Genomic DNA, 6104 nt, shown 5'->3' on the forward strand with positions numbered 1-6104 from the left:
CCAGTTGTATGATCAATTGGTTTGGTTGTGGAGGGATTGACCCACCATAGATTGGAAATGTATTTGCTTGATTTTCTTTTTCGTATAAATTGGTGTGGAGTAAGAAACGGGCAAAAGCATTTAATTAATTTAGATCCACTAAATTTGTTTCAATTTTCTTCTCCCAGTTGTATGATCAATTGGTTTGGTTGTGGAGGGATTGACCCACCATAGATTGGAAATGTATTTGCTTGATTTCTTTTTCGTATAAATTGGTGTGGAGTAAGAGACGGGCAAAAGCATTTAATTAATTTAGATCCACTCAATTGCAAAAGATAAGTGATGTTCAGGTCAAGAAAAACAAAAGCAAAGTCATGGTCTGATATTGGAATATTCAGAAAAAGGGGGCAAATGTCTAGGTATGAGAATGGAATTTTGTTTTTTTTAATTTCACTTCTTGCTTTCGAGTTTTGTTTCCTTAATTAATAAAGTAAAGAGTTAAAAAAATCATAGTAAGACTAGGTTATATATATTAGGACTTCAATTTTCTTGATTCTTTCTTTTGATAACATAATTAAGTTGTACAATATTTTAGAATTGTCTTATTCGCCAATCAATCTTGATTCTCTTGTAGAATTCTTCTTCAATGATTGTTTCAATGGTCCATGAAAGCGGATGAAGCCTCCACCTTAATTTCTCGTTGCACTTATTATATATTATTGAGTTTCAGAGTTGTAAATATGCACAATAATTTACATATTACTTGTACATGCCTTTGATGCAAGTAAGAATTCACACGTTTAGAGATGATTAAAAAATCGAAAGAGAGAAGAATACAAAGGCTGAAATTGAAAGAGAGACACTGCAGAAGTCAAATTTTTTTTTTTTTGTTTAGCATTGTATTTAGGTGAAAAACAGGTTTTGAACGCAAAAATTACTTTCAACAGAAATGCTAAATGAGGTCTTAATTTAGCATTTTTGTTGCTATTAAAAAAATTTAAGAATTGACTTAAAACCAATATTTTTGATTCTCTACAAGGGTATTTAATGTTTAGAAATTCACTAGTGCAAACTCTTTATAGTCAAGGGCTTCATTATATCCCATAGACTATCGGACCATCACTTTTGCGTCCCTAAGATTGGTGGGATTGGTGGGGTAAATAAATCTAAGTGACTCCTAAAGCACGCTTTGAAGCATTCTCAATTTAAGTTAGGTTATAGAATAAAGTCAATTGGTGCAAGAAGACACAATATAGAATGTCGTAATGGTTTTGGAGTCGCCCAATGAATTTGGAAAAGAAATAAAAAGGAATGGAATCGCCATCAATCTTTTTTGGTTAGGTGTGATTGATCACCTATTAAAATTTATCTTTCTAATGAAATCTTAAAATTAATTAAGATTTATTAAAAAAGTAATTTTATAGTCTGCGGAATAGTCTAAGTTTAGGAGTCGATTACATATGGGAAATAATTAGCACCCCCACAACACCCGTTTAAAACGATACTAATTAATTATATGTTATCCTTTGATTTTGATAAAAAATAATCTCATTTTTTGTATTTGAAAAATAATTTTCTTGATTTTTTTTATTTATTAGAAATTATTTTTTTATTTAATATTTATTGTTTCATTTTTATTCAAGAAAAATAAATTAGAACCTTTTTATTGAAATAATTCTTAAAATGTTCCAGTACATTAGTAACATTAGAAGAACTTTTTCTCACTTACAGATTTCTTAGGCATCGCTTTTTGGAATACCTTAGAATCCCATCATTGGAGGCTCAAATTTACTTTTCGTAAAAAAAATATATTGTGCATGCAATGCAGAATGTTACCGTGTTGATGCACACATTTTATTATTATTTTTAGAAATTTTATTAATTTTTTTTATTTAATTTTTTAATTTTTAATTTAAATTTTTGAAGGAAAAAGGAATTTTTGTTATATTGAAGTTTTTATATAAATATTCTAATACACCGGTAATATTTAAAAAAAATCTTCTCACCTAGAGATTTCATAAAGCATCACTACTCGGAATACTTTTAGAATCCCATCATTGGATAAAATTTTCTTTTTCCTTATTTATATTATTATTATTATTTTTAATAAATAAATAAAATTTATTTTTTATTAACAAAAAGAAAAATTTTATTATATTGAAAATTTTTTTATAAATACTCCAATACACTAGTAATATTTTTAAAAAAAAATTTTCACCTAGAGATTTCATAAGCATCACTACTCGAAATACCTTTGAATCTCATCGTCGGATAAAATTTTTTTTTTGTATTTTTTATTATTTTTGTATTATTTTATAAGATTTATTTTTATTATTATTATTTTTTAAAGTTTATTTTAAAAAATAACAAAACTATAAAAATTTTAGCTATAAATTTTATCATTTGTTTCTATTTACTTTAACAAAATTTATTCTAACAAATATAAATATTTTAATATGCATAAATATTATAAAAATAATATATAAAAAATTCAAAAAAAAATTTTTTTACCTGAATCAGACCAATCAACAATCTAATCAACGTGAGGTCTGGTTTGGTCTGGTCCGATGGCTAGGTTTGGTTTGGGTGATTCAGTGGTTCAACGCAATCTAGTTTGATTTGGGTGATTCAGCGGTTTAGCATAGTCTGGTTTAGTTTATCTGGACTGGTTAGGGTCAAAGGGTGAGTCGGGTTATCAGGTCGGTTACACGAACCCTAGGTCGAGTTGGTGGGTTGACGCGTAGATCTTGGGCTTAAAACGATGTTATTTTGGCATTTATTGAAACGACGTCGTTTTGGTCTTTGGCAATTTTTATAAAAGCCTAAATTTTTTTTAGCTTATTTTTTCCTCTTCCCTCAAAAAATTTTTTTTCTCTCTTCCTTTTTTTTTTAAACTGGTTTGGGGTCGGTGATCACCCGCCGTGTTCCTCGCCGTTGACGAACTTTGACCACCGTCGCCAATGCCAAAAAATTTCAAAATCCCCCAAAAAACTCATTACGACCTCGTGACTCTAGATCTAAGCTCAGTTATATGAAAAAAGGTTCCAAATTAAACAGATCTGGCTTGAAAGATTCGACCAAATTTTTTTTTTATATTATGACCTTTTTTTTTACTGACTTTGCTTCTTTTTTTGTAGGTGATCTTGGCACTGGGTTCCTTGTTCCAAGGGATTGAGTTTTTGTGTTTTCTTTGTTTTGTGTTTATTTTTTAGTAGAGTTTTTTTTTTTTTTCATTTTTTGGTAGCATCCCCTCTTGTTGATTTTTTTTAGGGTTCAGCCAGGAGCTCTATTTATAGAGCTCCGATAGTGCCCTGTGCTTGAGAGAGTGGCACAAAGCTTAGCATGGGGGTGCAAGCACAAGCCCTATACCCCTTTTATTTCTTTTATCTTATCCAACAGTGGTAGGGCATGATGGCTAAGAGCTTGGGCGAGGATAGTGAACATGGGATGTCAGTGGTGAACAAAGTATGGGTGACCAAAGGGTAGGGTATGGTGGCCACTGGGATGGGTGATTAGAGGGGTGGGAGGCTAGTGGTGCCGTGCAAGGCACCACTGCCATCAGCCCCTTTTTTTTTGTATTTTGCATTTTTTTATATTTTTGTTTAACTTAATAAAATAAAAAAAATAAAAAGGCATGTTAGGCTTAAAGAACAAAATGGGCTTCGAGCCCGACCGAAAATTAGACTTTAGGCCCAATCGAATTGAAATCGGGCCTGAAACTCATTTAAATTGAAATCAAGCTTGAAGCCCAGTTGAATTGAAATTGGATCTCGACCGATAGCCCAAGAACTATTAATTAAAGTCTGAAAAAATTTGATGTTTACAGTTGCCCCTCTTTGCACATTGCTAAGAATCAGTAATAGGGCAAAGACAAAGATAATAATTTTTTTCGAAATCCAAAGGGATTTTTCTTTTCTTTTTTTTTTGGAACATAAACTACTCAAAAAGTTTTTCTCATCAAATCGAAAATGCTCATCTCACTTAAGGCTCAACAACTTTAAAAATCTTATCTGGAAATGTTTTTCTAAGCAGAGGCTCAACAACTTTAAAATTCATCTTGAAAAAATGCTCATCTTAGTAGAGGCTCATCAACTTTAAAATCCATCTTGAAAAGCTCCTCTAAGCAGATGCTCAACAATTTAAAAAATCTCATCTAGAAAAGCTCTTCTAAGTAGAGGCTCAACAACTTTAAAATCCATCTTGAAAAAAAGCTCATCTCAGCAGAGGCTCAATAACTTTAAAAATCTCATCTGAAAAAGCTCCTCTCAACAGAGGCTCAACAACTTTAAAAATTTCATCTGGAAAAGCTCTTCTAAGTAGAGGCTCACCAACTTTAAAATCCATCTTGAAAAAAAGCTCCTATCAGCAGAGGCTCAATAACTTTAAAAATCTCATCTGAAAAAGCTCTTATCAGTAGAGGCTCAATAACTTTAAAAAAAACTCAATCTTGAAAAAGCTTCTCTTAGCAAAGGCTCAACAACTTTAAAAATCTCATCTGAAAAAGCTCATCTCAGCAAAGGCTCAATAACTTTTAAAAAATTTCATCTTGAAAAAACTCCTCTCAACAGAGGCTCAACAACTTTAAAAATCTCATTTGAAAAGGCTCCTTTCAGTAAAAGCTCAACAACTTTAAAAATTTCATCTGAAAAAGCTCCTCTCAGCAGAGGCTCAACAACTTTAAAAGTTTTTATCTTGAAAAGCTCCTCTCAGCAGAGGCTTAACAACTTTAAAAATTTCATCTGAAAAAGTTCTTCTCAGTAGAGGCTCAATAATTTTAAAAATTCTCATCTTGAAAAGCTCTTTTAAGTAGAGGCTCAACAACTTTAAAATCCATCTTAAAAAAAAGCTCTTTTCAGTAGTGGCTCAATAACTTTAAAAATCTATCTTGAAAAGCTCCTCTTAACATAGGCTCAATAATTTTAAAAAAATTCATCTTGAAAAAGCTTTTCTCAATAGAAGCTCAATAACTTTAAAAATCTCATCTGAAAAAACTCTTCTTAGCAGAGTCTCAATAACTTTAAAAATCTCATCTGAAAAAGCTCATCTTAGCAGAGACTCAATAACTTTAAAAATTTCATCTGAAAAAGCTCCTTTCAGTAAAGACTCAACAACTTTAAAATTTTGTCTTGAAAAAGCTCTTTTCAGTAGAGGCTTAACAACTTTAAAAATTCATCTTTTCTTAAAATTAAGTTCTCAACTTTGAACAAGTAAATTTCTCTCTTTTGAAATCTTTTGTTTGATTATTATCTTCATCCGAATATCAAAATCTTATTTTTCATTAGGAAATGGAAAGTCTTTGTCCTTATTATAACTGCTTATAGATGTATGTACTAAGTGCTCTAAATGCAATGCATATAATGCAATCAAAATTATTCATTATAGTAAAAAAGTTCTTGAAATCTCTCACTTTTTGGCTTTTTTTATCAGAATTCTCCATAAATTACCATATGACCAACCTATTCTTAACATCTAACCATTGTATTCTTCCTTAACAATATTTTTCTTCTTCAAAAGTCTGCAACAACAATGTCTCATCATGCCTTTCTCATCCTATTTCATCTACTTTGTCAACTTTTTTTTTAAAAAAAAGTATTGTTGAAATCTTTCATGTTCGTGTTTTTTTTCATCATTTTAAGTTCAAGACCAACAAAATGCAATCGCACATTTCTCCTATTCGTATGGTGAACAAAAAAATGAGAATAAAGGAATGGATAGGCATTATTTCCAATGGAAAGATAACATATTTCATTAGATGGCAAAGTGTTTGAGTCAAAACAAAAGTGCCCAAATAATGATCATAAGATAATTATGAACAAAATATTCTCAGATTCTTTTTCTAAAACTAAATCAAATGACTTCTTTGATCTTTCAGAGTTCGTCAAACTACACTTGCCCCTATATTATGGGATCTTTTCTTAATGATGCTTTTTTTTTGCATCTAAGCCATATTTTCAGATTTTCAGCTTAGACAAGTCATTTTTTTTAAGCAAAATATTTCTTTTATAGCATCTAAATTTATTGGAGTAGGTAAATCACCTTCATCCATCTCTGTCAAAATTAATGCCCCATCAGAAAAGGCCTTTTTCACCACGTACGGGCTTTTCCAATTTGGTGTCCATTTTTCT

Source organism: Durio zibethinus, chromosome 14 (assembly GCF_047325235.1).
Source record: "Durio zibethinus cultivar Kanyao isolate XHJ-2024 chromosome 14, ASM4732523v1, whole genome shotgun sequence".
NCBI lineage: Eukaryota > Viridiplantae > Streptophyta > Magnoliopsida > Malvales > Malvaceae > Durio > Durio zibethinus.